This window comes from Medicago sativa, chromosome 6, assembly GCF_051527215.1.
Source record: "Medicago sativa cultivar Bolivia chromosome 6, Bolivia_mono, whole genome shotgun sequence".
Lineage (NCBI taxonomy): Eukaryota > Viridiplantae > Streptophyta > Magnoliopsida > Fabales > Fabaceae > Medicago > Medicago sativa.
Window position 1 is genome coordinate 35,568,296 of NC_140754.1, and position 17,106 is coordinate 35,585,401.

The following is a 17,106-nucleotide window of genomic DNA, read 5'->3' on the forward strand; positions in this document are numbered from 1 at the left end:
AAATAAAAATTCAAAAACATTCTTCTCCCTCCAATTCTTCACTTAGAAATTCTTAGGTTTAATAAACACTTTCAAAATAGCATTTAAAAATAAAGCGCGCGCGTAGAAATTAAAGACGGTTCCTATAGGATACTATAGTCGTTATGGGTGCCTAACACCTTCCCGTAGCGAAAACAACTCCCGGACCTCGATTCTCAAGGGTTTTGATTACTTTTTCCCTTCCCAAGAAAAAATAAGATATCACCGGTTTAAAAGGTTCAAACGTAATCAATGTTTGACACCCGAAAACCAAGATAAAACAATGTTATAAATATTATAAGTGGATATCCATATAGCAATTGGGTTATTGGGTCATACTATTAGTTTATTGGACCATATTGTGATTGCTCTCTAAGTTATTGGTGCTTGCTCCCCAAGTCATTGTATTTCTCTATAAATAGAGCTCATATGTAACCTAATTGCACATACAAAGAGAATAATATAATCCTCTTTCTTCTCTCTCTATTCTCTCTTCTTCTCTTTAATTTCTTATTCTTATTCTAATAGTTTCATAACAATTAAGATATATTAACGCCATTATATCTACAATATTCAATTTGATTTATATGGAATAAAAATAAGGAATAGGCAAATCACCAAATGAACAATTCAAAATCATATCTAAGGACTTATTATTAGATTCATGATATCTTTGATATTAATAAAATGGTAAGTAGTCCCAGTTTCATGTCACAATATCTTTTTAAATAAATTTGTGTTTTATTATCACTAAATGATCGAAACCTTGCTCGTTAACATTGAGGGCAATATTCCACTTTCAAAGTTAGCAAATCATAAATAACAATAAGATATTGAGCGAAATATAACAATAACATAATCACTAAATGATCGAAACCTTGCTCGTTATGTCATCAAGAGCGAGCGCTCTTGTTATTATTGCATGATGGTCACTTGTATATATCGATATGCTTAACCCTAGCAGGGGTGATATTCACACATTTCCCATGGAACCATCTCTCACAAATGTCACAGAAAATCCAGAATTTATCAGGGACATATTGCTCACCGCATGCACCACATGAGTTCTCTCCTTCTTCATCTTCATCTTCCTCAAAAAGTTCTTCAATCTCTGATGGGCGTGTGTGGCGAATTTATGTTATAGGACAGAAGGCCTCCTAAGAAATTGAGAGAGAGAAAAGGGTCTTGCTTCTTTGATAAAAATCTCAAGGATCATACACAATACATATATAATCCTAATAATATTCCTTATGCTATTGGATTGATCTCATCCTTTCTACCAACTCCTAACCAGGCCCGACCCTGAGGGGGTGCAAACAGCTAAACAGAGCTGGGCCTCCCCCAGCCATGGGCCTAATTTTTTTTTTAATACCCACTAGTACTACTGCCTTCCAATTTTTTTTTTAACACCCCCAGCCATTTTCTGTCCTCTTGTTTTAGCCTTTTAGGCCTATTTGAAGTAGGTCCTCTTGCTTTTGGTGTTAGGTGGGGATTCCTCATGTATACGGTAGTCATTTTCACCTTTAGGTGTACTGCATATATACGACACCTGTATTTATCTTTTAAAAAATATAAATAGAACACTGCTCTTTCAAAAAAAAAATACGTTTTGATTTTATCACTGACCTCTTTTCATTCCCAGAGCCGAGCGTCTGAATTCTTAGGGACGGCCCTGCTCCTAACAGACATATTAGTCATCAAGCTTCTAGAATACTAATGAGTCATCATACATCTAGAATAACTAAGACACTTGAATAAATGACATAAAACATTAAATGGAAATAAAGTCCTTGAACTTCCTAGGCTTGATGATGTCTCTCTTGGGCCTTTTCTGAACACAGTACGGCTCACTTCCCTGGTCAATCTCCTCGTCTTTAGGTAACTCCAAAGCCTTTGTCTGCTTAACCTGAGATTTTATACCCCGCTGCACTTTCGAATTGCACTTGGATTTGCTGCCATTTTGGCTTGAAGATAAAGACTTCTCCTTTACTTGTTTCTTTTCTGCACCAGTTACAACTTCAAATATTGACGGCATATCATTTATCATATTGAAAAGGCGCATCCTGTCGGATTTGTCAAATCCACATCTTGCCCCAAAGTAGTGTGCCATGGCAATTAACCATGCATCACTATGAACAGCCACTAAGGATAGCCAATCTTTCTCTTGCATGCGATCCCTTTCAAAGTTAAATCCCAGCATAGGCTCGGGAAGATCTGGGGGAACTTCCTTAGAAGGTAAATTGACTTCCCACTGCTCATTAGGGAAACTGTATAGCCACAGACTCTCCTTCTCTGGGTCAGATTGATTATAGAACTCTTCAACATCAGTGGTGAGAGCCTTGATGAGACGAGCGCGACGACCATTGAAATCTCTGAAAAATTCTTCTACGGTGTGTAGATTATACTGTATGCCGTTGTTTGAGAGGCATTTTCGGCAAAGCCTCAAGAAACAAGACTTCCCTTTTCTTAGATTTTTGTGTGTAGCTGCAAAATCCTTTATTTCTTGTCGGCACTTTCATGTGTAAAATTAAACAACATACATGTTAGCATCAAATTGAACTATAAATTTAAAAATAAAATATGTGCAATAGAGTAGGAGCTTAGAAATCAACCTGCTGACAAGTTTTGCCAGGAACACGAGTTTTTTTTCCAACTCGAATTCCACGGGATTTCTTTCCCCTAACATTGATTCGCTGTGAAGGAAAAGAAGGTTTCATGTTGTTGTAAGTGTTGGTGGTGGTGGGAGTAGGTTGAATTGGTGTTGGATTTAGAGGGGTGATTTGTTGGGCTTAGCAGGGATGCAAAGGGGGTTTAATTTCGTTTTCAGTGGCCGTTTTACCAAATTTTATTATTTTAATTTTTTATGGTATAATATAAATTGTAAATATTTTTTTTATAGAAGTTAAATTTTCGGTACCAAAAAAATGTTATATCGGTCAAAAGTTTTTTTCTTAAAGATAGAAAAAGTTTACTGAATTTTATTATTTTAATTTTTTATGGTATAATATAAATAGTTAATATTTTTTTATAGAAGTTAATAATTTCGGTATCAAAAAAATGTAATTTCGGACGAAGATTCTTTTTTTAAATAAAGAAAAAGTTTACCGAATTTTATGATTTTAATTTTTTATGATATAATATAAAAAATAAAAAATTTATTTAGAAGTTAATAACTTTGGTACCTAAAAAGTGTAATATGGGTCAAAGGTCTTTTTCCAATAAAAACTAATATTGATCAAAGAAATAAAAAATTATTATAAAATAAGAGTGTGAATAAACATTGGAGAGTTAGACATCCCAAAGAAACGTGATGGTCGGATTGAAAAAGTGAACCAAATCGTTTTCTAAATATTAAAGTGATACGTAGAGTATCGTATCCACAAGGATTTTCGATTCGTCCAAACAATTCGCGTTACTTATTTTTTGTGACGATATAATAATAAAAGAGTTAAGGGTTAGAGATTGCAATTTTTTTTTTGTTTGCAACAGAGCAAGTTACCTGTTTGGCTGCTGATAGACTTTTTGGCAAGTGTACCAAAACTATCGAAGTAATAAATAAGATCGAATCCATGAGGTCCGTTTTTAACTTATACTCAGCAATTTCATTATCAAAAAGGATGGGTAAAATTTCTATTGATTCCCTTGGCAGTTGAATTGGTTTTTATAAATTAAATGGAATAAAAATAATAAAGATTGCTTTTTGAAAATTAGAGAGATGTATGGTTAAGACCTTTGAATCCTCCGAAGTCACTAGTGCAGAAAACACTTTTTAAATCGGGTGAATATGACTTTTTAAATCGGGTGAACATCCGATTTATTGGTGGCCGATTTAAAAAGTGTATTTGATTTTAAGTCAGCCCCCTTTACCCGATTTAAAATCGTTTAATTTAAATCGGTTGAACCCATCTAAAATCTTTTAATTTAAATCGGTTGATACCATTTAAAAAAAGGCTAACAAGAGTCAAAAATCTTTGAATTTAAATCGGTTCACCCCATTTAAATTCTCTCTATATTTTAATTTTTTTTATACACGATTATGGTACTGAATATAATATGAAATATCATATGATATATGATCAATGAAGGTATAAAACAATAATATTAATTTACTAAAACGTAATGTGTGCTTACTAGTACATGTCAAATTACAAAATAATTATGGACCACAATGTCTCATCATGTAAACATAAAAAATAAGAGAAATATTGTTCATCTAACAAAATAAGCTATTAACATGACATGGACAAGCTTACTAGAAGAAATCAATTCACTAGCTTTAGAACCTAGAATTTGCAAAGTCTTATCAACGGCCTTCTATTTTTCCTCCTTGCCAATAACCTCACTATGGCCCAAAGCATCAACTGAATCAATTGCAGTAATCATTACTTGAACCTGTACAATTAAGAAAACATGTTTTAGACTCTACTTATATTTTCATTTTATAAATTCAGCATTATATGAAAGAATAGGGCATGACTACTAAACATGTTGGCATTTAACATCACCCCTTTCATATGATCTAGATTAAATAAATGAGCACGTAATCTACCAAAAAAAAATGAGCATGTTCATTGTTATGAAGAGAAAGCAATCTAACATGAAAATAAGTAATCAACAAAACATATTTTGAGATATAGATGGTACTGCATATTAGGCTCAAACTTGAAATGAAATCCAACGATAGGGACAAGATCAACAATGATATGCTTTAACAATATAAAAATACATAAATTTGAATACCTCTCATGTTTATTGAGACTAGGAGAGGAGTATATGTATCGATGCCCTGCACACATTTAAGAAACATGGTATAAGCAGAAGTAGAACAAATGATGACATAAGAGAATGATGACAAGCAAAACTTGATGATCTTAATTTAAATATCGTTATCATCTTAGTTTTGGTACTGTAAATCTTAGCAGCCACAGTATTTCAATAAGAAAAATACTAACAACTATTAAAACATATCATACAAACCCACAGGAAGAGCTTACCACAAGTGCAGTTCAGCCTACTTTAAATTTATGTAGTTTTAAAAATGCAGTCCCAGTTTTTCAATAAGGAAAATACTAACAGTAAGACGAACAACATAATAAAGAAAGTATGAACATCGAATCTAGTATCAAAAGGAAAATGACAAATAGTAAGTCAGTCACCTACATTAGCTCTTCAAGCAGGCGAGGTGCTGTCTCAAAAATCCGTTTGAAATCACTTGCTAAAGATGGAGACAGGGCTGCAAATGCACGAGTCAACCGAGCTTGATCTAACAGCTCCGTCTAAACGTAAATAGCATAGGGGTGAACACAAAAAGGATTATTTGAAATCAAAATAGAATAAATGATTTTGTCCATAATCAGCGCCACCTTCCCGGCCAAAACTTTTGCATTCAATTTATACACAGATCCCAAAAGAGAAATAGGCCTAAAGTCCTCAAAGAAAAGGTGGGAATTTAACTTTAGAATCAAACTAAAAAAAAGGAGAAACTCTTAGGGTGGTTACCATGGAAATGGAACTACTCAAACATAGTACTTACATCCTCTTTCACCTTTCTTAAAAAAAGAGAAATGAAATGATCACAACCTAGTTCCAGACTACAATTTCTTCTATGAAGTGTAGACGAATTGATATTTATAATATTGTGCGGGTTTTGTGTTTTCTCTTCAAAACAATTGGATATTTTTATGGAGGGAAAGAAAATAATATATAATAGAGTAATTAAAAATATATATAATATATGTTGGTGGTACCTCGTAAATAGATATCAATTTTTAATGTTTTTACATTTTAAGATATAATAAATATTCTTTCTTATAAAATATTTACTTTTGGTTTTTATAATATTAAATTTAGCATGTTATTACTAAGAGCATTTAAGCTTCTTCATTTATTTCTCAGCTAACGCACACAACAAAACAAAAATATAAACATAAACCCTTCAAAAAAAAAATATAAACATAAAGTCAAATGTATTTATCCATATTTTGAACCATGTACATTTGAATTATTTTTACGCGTATCTAAGATGGGAATAGTGTTTTTACTAAATAAGTTTGGTCCTCGATTGAAATTATCTTTTGCCTCTTAGCTTTGTTTTTTGTTGGATACTTCACCCCTAAAATTACTACATAAGATGGGTCAAGGATGCTTTTGCAATTTCATTACATTCAAAGATTATAGTGAAACCTCTCAAACATTTTGGGATCAATTTACTCACATTTGTAAAAATAAGGGTAAAATTTAAAAAGGGAAATGGACACACAAAGATTGATTTCCTTGAAAAAATAAAAGTTGAAAATGGATTTTATCGCTTAGATACAAACCATCATACTTTTTTGTTCCAAATTAAAACAAAATACAAAAAAACATATATGATCACTTCTACAATTTATAGTGTAAGCCTGCAATTCTACTACCTAGGTCCTTTTATTCCAAGGATTTTCAAAAGAACCTACAAATTGTAGCATTTGGGTAACATCAACATCATAATTGGAAGAAGCATTTGAAGCTTGATCATCCAAATCCACAAATTAACCAATTGAGGCTCTCTTGCTTTTCTTCCTTGGGGCCTTTTGGCCGTCTGGTCTAGCTGCCGATGTTGTTGGAACCTTCAACTTTCCGCCCTCTGAAATGGCTATGGCCGGAATTATTCCGGTGTCGGTGGCTTTGATGATTGCAGGTTCAGCTTGTTCCAGTAACCACCCTATTTTTTCTCCATCAGACTTGTGACCAAGATCTCTCGTCAACTGAAAGATCCTAGATGCACATGTTGCTGACAGTGTGACTCTTCGGACACATCCCTCCACCTTCGTGTGACGGTCTTCTGATGGTTTCTTTTCGGCCGACACTGTCTTTTGTGGTTCCAGCGGGTTCAACGTCTGTTTTTCCATGCATCCTGAACAAAAATTAATAAATACAAAATATATAAATTCAAGTATGATCAAAACAAAAAGATTTAATCTATGAAATTTTGAAGCAGGATAAGAGAAAATAAAAATTGGGGCCTACTATGTGTTTTGGAGAGTGAAAACAATTGAGAGGGAGAGATTTTGATGGTATTGTCTGTGGGTTGAAGCTTTCAGACACACATCGAAAGATTGGAAACAAACCCTAACAACAGAAGATAACCCTACTTATATGAGTGTAAATGGGTCAGACCAACCAGGGCCTATGATCGCGCTTTCTTTAAGCCCATGTCAAATCAATAATTTTTTAATATGGTAGGATAAGACTAGAAAGCTTTTTTAAATCTACATGATGGGCCGATTTAAGTAAATATGAATGACTTTTAATAAATATTTTTTATTGTATTAGATTGAGTTAAACATTTTCAATTTTTTATGAACAACATTTATATTAATTGAAGCTTATACCTTACATTGATTTATGTTTTTAATATATTTAAGTATGTGTCAAATTACTTATTTAAAGATGTTGATATTAAATAGATCGTTAAGTACATGTTGAATGTCTTAAAAACACAAAAAATGAAAGGTTTCAATTGAGTTGACAATTTTAAAAGGTTTTCTTTAGACATAGGTTAAATTAAACCATTGTCTTTTTTCAAATTAATTTTAAAACAAATAATTTATTTATCAAATCATTTAATTTCGTTTCAAGTTAAAACAAAAATTGATATTAAACCATAAACAACTTGCGCAAAGTAAATAAAGAGAGTAAGCGGAGAGAGAATGATGTTGTAGGTTCACTATTTTTTTTTGTGGTGGCCGGGGTTTTTTTGGTGGTGGCCGGGGTTTGAACCCCGGACCTTGCATATATTATGCATTGTCCATACCAACTGAGCTATGCTCACGAGGACTATTGGTTCACTATCAAACAATATTTAGTCCAATCTAATCTTGATAATATAATGTTTTATTCTCTCATAAAAGAATTAAGCCGCTAACTAAATATTATTTACTCTACCTATATACGTTAAGTACTATTTTTTTAACATTCTATATAGGCTTTCCTTAAAAAAAATAAAAAAAAATCTATATAGGCTTTATGATTATTCATATTTTGTCTCTCTAAGTAGATCAACTATTTTTCAGTAACCTCTCCAAGATGGATCAATTATGTATTTATTTTCAATAGGATCAATAGGTATGTGTGTTTTTTACAAACAAATATTATTTATTGGTGATAACAGAGGGTGTTCATTGACGGTCGAGAATAAACATGCAAAAAAGATAACTACCATGACGCTCAATGCAGTGAGAGAGAGAGCGGGGGGGGGGGGGGGGGGGGGGTGGTAAACTTATATGTATGAGGGGTGTTCCTATACGATCAGTCAATGAGTGGTGGTAAATTTATATTTATATGTATGAGGCGGTGGTAACTGCTTCCGTGAAATCCGAGAACCGATATTCGGAAGTTAGTTTGAGATCAGTTCATAGATCAAGATCAACTAGGGGAGATGTTCCTATACGAAACGACGTACATACGACCTTCCACAATCCTTCATAAGTTAGTGTATTTGGTTAAAGGGCCTAGTGAAATGGGTCATTTTATGGGCTGAAATCTGGTTTGAAACAGCTCCCACCTCAAGTGTTGATTGTTATTATGGCTTAAAGAACTTGTTTGCGTTGATAGTCATTAGACAGACTAGTGACAAATAATGTTACGTTATTTTTAGCATGTTTTCTAGTTATGATTTGACCAAAATAAGAGGAGTTTAGATAAGTTGCTTATGATTTGACCCAAATAAGAGGAGGTTTATATAATTTGGGTCAAATCTAAACTAAAATGACTAAAAAAATATGTTGAAAAATAACGTAAGATGATCATTTATCAAGTTGATGGAGAGGCCAATGGAGAAAAGCTGCAATACATAGTAAAAGTCTAACAGATACCAAAATCTCATGACCGGTGAAAAATGTGCTACTCTAATCTAAGCAAAAATTCTGTGTATACCAAGCCAGCCGTAAATCAGTTAATTTACCACGAGTGCAAACTTTCAAGGTATAAAACCAATGATAATCTACTAATAACTTTCAAGGAGTTAAATGAACCAATTTCCAAGTGTAATTTATTTGAATAGCACACATCTCGTTGATCATTGATTTCCTTCACTTAGGGTGGGATAATGATCCACCTAAAGATTAAAGAATAGAAATTAAAGACAAAGAACAGAAGCAACTATAATGTAAAAGAGAAATTTGATGCTAACACAAGTCAATGTAATGAGGAGATGGATTTGAATTAGGACGTTAACCTTTATGAATAACAATGGGATGTCTATGGTCGCGTCCAGTAAAGGCAGTTGCAACATAGGAGAGTCTTGAATGTCCACGGTATTTGGAACAAATGTCGAAACATGCAAACCTGATGGTTGTGGATAGCTACAATGGTACGTTTAAAAGAGGTTGTCGAGTCGAAGGATCCGCGGGAGGGCTGCATGATGGGTAGTGGGAGAAACAAAAATAGTGGGCTCAGGTGGGACATACACGGTAGGTTTAAGAGAGACAATATCATGCAGGGTAGGCATATCGACGTTAAGATGGTCTAGATATGCGTGAGTCTACCCAAAGTAAAGAACATACTCAAACCAATGTAACATTTATGGAATTGACGTACAATCGAAGAGTAGGAGAGTAACAACGATAACCTTTTTGAGACTGTTGATAACCAAGAAAGACATATTATAGTTATCGGGTTTAAAGTTTGTCCAGACCAGGAGAAAGATCATGGAGAAAACATATGGACCTAGTGACACGGGGTGGGAGCGAGTGTAAAAGGGTATTAGGAAAAGGGATATAGTGTGGGACTTGATTACCTAATACCGATGATGGCATGTGGTTTATATATAGAATGCCGTTAGAACATCCTCCCACCAAAAATGAAACGAAATATTGTTATGAAGTAAAAAAGTTATAGTAGTTTCAATGAGATGCTGATTTTTGTGCTCGGCTACCCATTTCTTTGGGGTGTATCAGCGCAAGAAGTTTGTTGAAGAATACCATTAGAAGCCACAAAATAGACACTCCAAATTAAGTTTTAACTTCATAATGTAGCCTCAGATTAAGTAAAATAGAAATGATTGTTATGATTCTTTTAATGAAACAGCTTCTCAAATTGATTGATTAAGTGATTATACAAATTGAGGGTTGTTTGATAACATGAGATTTATGTCTAAAAAGGAGAATTAGAGTCTAAAACAACTCATATGTGTACAGAAGAAAGAAAAATAAGTAACATATATATTTTTTTATTCAAGTGGGGTGTGGGTATTAGACTTAATTTTTTTTTTAGGCCCATACCTTTTGCAGGTCCGGCTTGGTTGAGCAGCATGCCCACCCTCAAGGCCGGGCCTGATGACGACTGCACAAAAGAGATAACATCGACAACAAAATGATTCGATGAAAAGTTAACGACTACATGAACAAGGTGGAAATAGTGGTGCGGAGTGTGAATCTCGTTGTACTACCACCAACATTAGTTACATCGCGAAGCAACACATCCACAAAAGCAGAAGGAATTGAAGCCCCCACAGACGGAAGTTCTGACCCAAAAACAAGATATGTTGAAATTGAACAGACTAAAACAAGAATTGCACCATGCCCGACTCACACTAATCAATGGACAAATCGCGATATTAGCCAAAGCACATTAAACAACACGAAAAGCTATACACGACAGACCCTAAAACAACATTGTTGTACCGTTGCAACCCCCAAACACAACAGGAACCAACCAGCGAGCACAAGAACTTGGGAAATGAACCATATGTTAAAAAGAACAACCATGGGTTAAGCACACCTTCAGCCACCATCGAATGCGAGAGCACAAGCCCATCAGAGACCCACCGGATCAACATGAACGACGGGGGTTGAGGTGAAGCCGAGGGTGGAAATGAGTTCTCAATACCTCCTCGGCTCACTGCCAGCTAAATCTACATGTTGAAGAACTAGATTTAGATTAGGGAGGTAGGGGAGGATGGTGGTTGTGTAGTGCTGTAAGAGAGAAAGCAGAAGATAAAGTTTAGAGAGAGAGATGGCGTGAACTTGAGTTATTATAATTTATTCTTCATGTTTTTGTATCACTTTCTACTCTTTCCAACTAGACACACCCACATAAACATACAACATACTTTTAGGAGTGAAAAAACAAAAACGAAATGATTAAAGATAAGAAAAAAAATAAACTAGCAAGAGAATTCTTGTTCACAAGGTTCTTTTTGAGCTTGAAGTAGTTACATTGTGCTCAGAGCTTTATCACATATACAAAGCTATGCATTTAGATAAACCTAAATTATAGTATCCACTAATTCATTCATTAAGCAAATTCATGCAAAATTCTTTTTGAACAACATCATATTCAGTTATTAAATCCTCAAGAACATTCAAGAATGAATTATTTCCATTTTTAGCACTTAAGGATGAAGACCCACACCTAATTGATAAAAGAAATAACAAACTTTATTACAAAGACATTTCTTCCTTCGTCCCATAATCAAGCAATCCATTAGTAAAAAAGATTTGTCTCAAAATGAACTACTCTTTTCACTTTTCAATGTAGCAATGATTGGCTTCTTCCAATTATAATACACTATAATTAAGGATTTAAAATCTTCGAAAAATAACTAATTTGAAGACAGAAGTAACATTGAATGACCTATATGTAACAAAAATTAATTAAGGGAACAAAATGAAAGAATACTAAAAAAAAAAAAATTGACTAATTTAGGAACCGTTTGTTTTGGATTTTTTTTTTGAAAAAAAGTATATTTTTTGATTAAAAAAATTATTTTTTTTATTTTTGTAGTGTTTGTTTTAGATTTTAGAAAAAATCCATTTTGTAAAAAAAATCATTTTTAGCCTCAAAATGAAAAGCTATTTCAAGTAGTTTTTCTAAAATCTATTTTTTTTCTCAACGCAAGGAACTAGGCATGGCAATGGGGCGGGGTGGGGACGGGTTTTACATTCCCCGTCCCCATACCCGATTGTCATATACTTACCCGTTACCCTACCCATACCCAACGGGATGAGAAATTGAACCCCAACCCCGTCCCCAACGGGGTCGGGTATCCCCGCCTCATCCCCGTCCCCACATTGAATAATTTTTTTAATAAAAAATAGAAGTTTTTTTGCAACCCCTAGAGAAATGTTGTAATGCATTATCGAACAATATGCTCACTTTAACATTTGTTAGATCGATTGATTTAGTTGCGCCTTTAAGTATCAATGGTAGTTTTTATAACACGACAATTATTAAATAAAATAACATGACATATCAACATAAAATAATTTTCTGCATTCAGGACGGGTTTGGGTATGAGTTTGGAGTGGGTACCTATATACCCGTTACCCGTCCCATACCCGTGTTTTGGAATCGGGCAAAACCCAAACCCATACCCATACCCAATCAAAACGGGGAAAACCCGTCAAATTGGGTTTAGTTCGGGTGGGTAACCACGGGTATGAGTTTTGTTGCCATGCCTACAAGGAACTCAAGTGTAAGAGTTTCAAATCTTAAAAAAATCAATTTTATCATAGTAAATAAACATAAATAGCTTTAGATTCTTTTAAAAATCTCTAAAAAAAATCTTTAGATTCTTTCAACTCAAAATCTTTTTTTTTTTTAATGCTGAAAAAAAGCACCCTTAATCATATTTTTAAAACGTAAAATCTTTAATTGAGTGCCTACAAAAGTGTCATAATAATTCTTTTTTTTTTTTTACCTCCTGTGTGGTTTAGATTTGTTCTCAACCGAAGTATCATCCAAATCCTCATTTTTCTGATCTCTAATGCTTCTTCTGAGCGGTTGACTCGTTCAGTATCATCACGTGTCACAGCTTACACAAGCAAACCCTCTTTTCACAAACTAAACCCTCAACTCACACATTCGTTCTTCTCACGTAGGGTTACACAATCAAACCCTCTTTTCTCTTTCATTAGCCGCTGCTGCTCCTTTCCCATTTTGAGCAAATACTTACATACTTTCAACAACCCAACTTTATCAATCCCACAACTCCGATGTAACCAAGAGCAGCTCTCTTTGCGATCTCTATGCTTGGAACGATGAGTCGTGCAACAACTAGATGCACCATCAATGCATCTGTTAGAGATCTGATGCGACAAATATTGTTGATGGCGACTTCTGTCTATTTACCATATCCTACATGGTTTGTGAAATCATCAACTATAATTTTTTATCTATTCATCGAGTGTAATTTCCTTGATTAATCATGTCCAAAGAAGTTATTGATGGTGATTCAGAAGATTCACCACACAAAAAGAAAATAATCATTCGAAGGTGCTGAATTTACAAAAATGTGTTGGAAATGGTTTGACGCGGACCTGTGAGCTAGAGACTGATTTACGCTGGTATTATCAAGCTTTCACAAAATGTGCATCGAAAGTTATTGCTGGTAGCATGTACTGTGATAAATGCAAAAAAAACCAAAGAATGCTATTCCTAGGTAAGTCATTCAAATGGGTTTTAATATATGATGATCTGATTACTATACTCTTTTTTCGTGGTGATCACGATTATGCATTCAAATTTGCAGGTTTAAGGTTCATATCCAGCTGATAGCCAATTCAGGGTCAACAACTTTCACATTGTTAGACAAATTTTGGGTAGAAATGTGCAATATTTGCTCGATTCAATGGATCAATTCAGTTTCGTGTAAATCTTGTGTTGTTATAAAAATTAGAGTCACTCCTTATTTAGAAAATTACATACTCAAGTGATATTGTTTACCCGCTAGAACTCTATATTTGTGGACAAAAGGATGTTGTTCAAGGTTAAGGTTAGAGATGCCAATCTATCTCGTAACCGACGTAGTGGCGTAGTTATACAGTGAAGAAAACTGGTGTAGTGGCGTAGTTATGCAGTGAAGAAACTTACTCAAGATGAGAATATTATTAACTACTTTTTTTACTCTTCATGGGAGCAACGTAAGAATACAGTTTATGGTTTAATTAATTCATTCTCAACAGTTTTCATATCTATATATGTTGGATAGTGAGAAAACTTGAGAAAGCATTTACAATTCTTGAACAGATAGAACCCAATTAGGTGCAAATCAAAACTTTATGTCAAAAAAAAGGTGTAAAACAAATGAGAATTGCTATATCTCCCGAATTCTAATTTCCCGAATTTATCCCGAGAGCAGTTTAGCCAATCAAAACTCATGCTTTTCCACAATACAAGGACGTTAATTGTGTAGTGGGTAGTTCCATTTCAATTGCCCACAATTCACGGAACCCTCTTCTAATAATACAACAGCAAATATTTGCGAAAAAAAGAACAAAAACAGCACAAAAAGGCAACAAATCATTCGGGATACTCTCGGGAAATAATGTCTTGTGAGATATAGCATTTTTCAAAACAAATTGATTAATGTTATGAATATTATAAGTGGATGTCCATATAGCAATTGGGTTATTGGGTCATACTATTAGTTTATTGGACCATATTGTGATTGCTCTCTAAGTTATTGGTGCTTGCTCCCCAAGTCATTGTATTTCTCTATAAATAGAGCTCATATATAACCTAATTGCACATACAAAGAGAATAATATAATCCTCTTTCCTCTCTCTCTATTCTCTCTTCTTCTCTTTAATTTCTTATTCTTATTCTAATAGTTTCATAACAATTAAGATATATTAACGCCATTATATCTACAATATTCAATTTGATTTATATGGAATAAAAATAAGGAATAGGCAAATCACCAAATGAACAATTCAAAATCATATCTAAGGACTTATTATTAGATTCATGATATCTTTGATATTAATAAAATGGTAAGTAGTCCCAGTTTCATGTCACAATATCTTTTTAAATAAATTTGTGTTTTATTATCACTAAATGATCGAAACCTTGCTCGTTAACATTGAGGGCAATATTCCACTTTCAAAGTTAGCAAATCATAAATAACAATAAGATATTGAGCGAAATATAACAATAACATAATCACTAAATGATCGAAACCTTGCTCGTTATGTCATCAAGGGCGAGCGCTCTTGTTATTATTGCATGATGGTCACTTGTATATATCGATATGCTTAACCCTAGCAGGGGTGATATTCACACATTTCCCATGGAACCATCTCTCACAAATGTCACAGAAAATCCAGAATTTATCAGGGTCATATTGCTCACCGCATGCACCACATGAGTTCTCTCCTTCTTCATCTTCATCTTCCTCAAAAAGTTCTTCCATCTCTGATGGGCGTGTGTGGCGAATTTATGTTATAGGACAGAAGGCCTCCTAAGAAATTGAGAAAGAGAAAAGGGTCTTGCTTCTTTGATAAAAATCTCAAGGATCATACACAATACATATATAATCCTAATAATATTCCTTTTGCTATTGGATTGATCTCATCCTTTCTACCAACTCCTAACCAGGCCCGGCCCTGAGGGGGTGCAAACAGCTCAACAGAGCTGGGCCTCCCCCAGCCATGGGCCTCATTTTTTTTTTAATACCCACTAGTACTACTGCCTTCCAATTTTTTTTAACACCCCCAGCCATTTTTTGTCCTCTTGTTTTAGCCTTTTAGGCCTATTTGAAGTAGGTCCTCTTGCTTTTGGTGTTAGGTGGGGGTTCCTCATGTATACGGTAGTCATTTTCACCTTTAGGCGTACTGCATATATACGACACCTGTATTTATCTTTTAAAAAATATAAATAAAACACTGCTCCTTCAAAAAAAAAATACGTTTTGATTTTATCACTGGCCTCTTTTCATTCCCAAAGCCGAGCCGCTGAATTCTTAGGGACGACCCTGCTCCTAACAGACATATTAGTCATCCAGCTTCTAGAATACTAATGAGTCATCATACATCTGAACACAGTACGGCTCACATCCCTGGTCTGTATCAATCTCCTCGTCTTTAGGTAACTCCAAAGCCTTTGTCTGCTTAACCTGAGATTTTATACCCTGCTGCACTTTCGAATTGCACTTGGATTTGCTGCCATTATGGCTTGAAGATAAAGACTTCTCCTTTACTTGTTTCTTTTCTGCACCAGTTACAACTTCAAATATTGACGGCATATCATTTATCATATTGAAAAGGAGCATCCTGTTAGATTTTTCAAATCCACATCTTGCCCCAAAGTAGTGTGCCATGGCAATTAACCATGCATCACTATGAACAGCCACTAAGGATAGCCAATCTTTCTCTTGCATGCGATCCCTTTCAAAGTTAAATCCCAGCATAGGCTCAGGAAGATCTGGGGGAACTTCCTTAGAAGGTAAATTGACTTCCCACTGCTCATTAGGGAAACTGTATAGCCACAGACTCTCCTTCTCTGGGTCAGATTGGTTATAGAACTCTTCAACATCAGTGGTGAGAGCCTTGATGAGACCAGCGCGACGACCATTGAAATCTCTGAAAACTTCTTCGACGGTGTGTAGATTATACTGTATGCCATTGTTTGAGAGGCATTTTCGGCAAAGCCTCAAGAAACAAGACTTCCCTTTTCTTAGATTTTTGCGTGTAGCAGCAAAAACCTTTATTTCTTGTTGGCACTTTCGTGTGTAAAATTAAACAACATACATGTTAGCATCAAATTGAACTATAAATTTAAAAATAAAATATGTGCAATAGAGTAAGAGCTTAGAAATCAACCTGCTGACAAGTTTTGCCATGAACACGAGTTTTTTTTCCAACTCGAATTCCACGGGATTTCTTTCCCCTAACATTGATTCGCTGTGAAGGAAAAGAAGGTTTCATGTTGTTGTAAGTGTTGGTGGTGGTGGGAGTAGATTGAATTGGTGTTGGATTTAGAGGGGTGATTTGTTGGTTTGAGCAGGGATGGAAGGGGGTTTAAATTCGTTTTCAGTGGCCGTTTTACCAAATTTTATTGTTTTAATTTTTGATGGTATAATATAAATAGTCAATATTTTTTTTATAGAAGTTAATAATTTCGGTATAAAAAAATGTAATTTTGGTCAAAGGTTTTTTTTTTAAAGAAAGAAAAAGTTTATGGAATTTTATCATTTTAAATTTTTATGGTATAATATAAATAGTTGATATTTTTTTATAGAAGTAATAATTTCGGTATAAAAAAAATGTAATTTCGGTCAAAGGTTCTTTTTTTAAAGAAAGAAAAAGTTTACCGAATTTTATTATTTTA

At 34.2% G+C, this 17,106-nt stretch overlaps 1 long non-coding RNA gene and 2 pseudogenes across 1 annotated transcript; all 3 read right to left on the reverse strand.

The window, feature by feature from the left end:
- Positions 1 to 911: 911 nt before the first annotated feature.
- LOC146914796 (PHD finger protein ALFIN-LIKE 4 pseudogene) lies at positions 912 to 2,735 on the reverse strand (annotated as a pseudogene).
- A 1,356-nt stretch (positions 2,736 to 4,091) lies between these two features.
- On the reverse strand, positions 4,092 to 5,354 carry LOC146914797 (uncharacterized). The gene is made up of 3 exons (XR_015014395.1): positions 5,179 to 5,354; positions 4,759 to 4,804; positions 4,092 to 4,410 (listed from the first exon to the last, which is right to left on the reverse strand). It is a non-coding gene; the product is annotated as an uncharacterized LOC146914797 (long non-coding RNA).
- A 9,620-nt stretch (positions 5,355 to 14,974) lies between these two features.
- Positions 14,975 to 16,703, reverse strand: LOC146914798 (PHD finger protein ALFIN-LIKE 4 pseudogene; annotated as a pseudogene).
- Between the last annotated feature and the right edge of the window lie 403 nt (positions 16,704 to 17,106).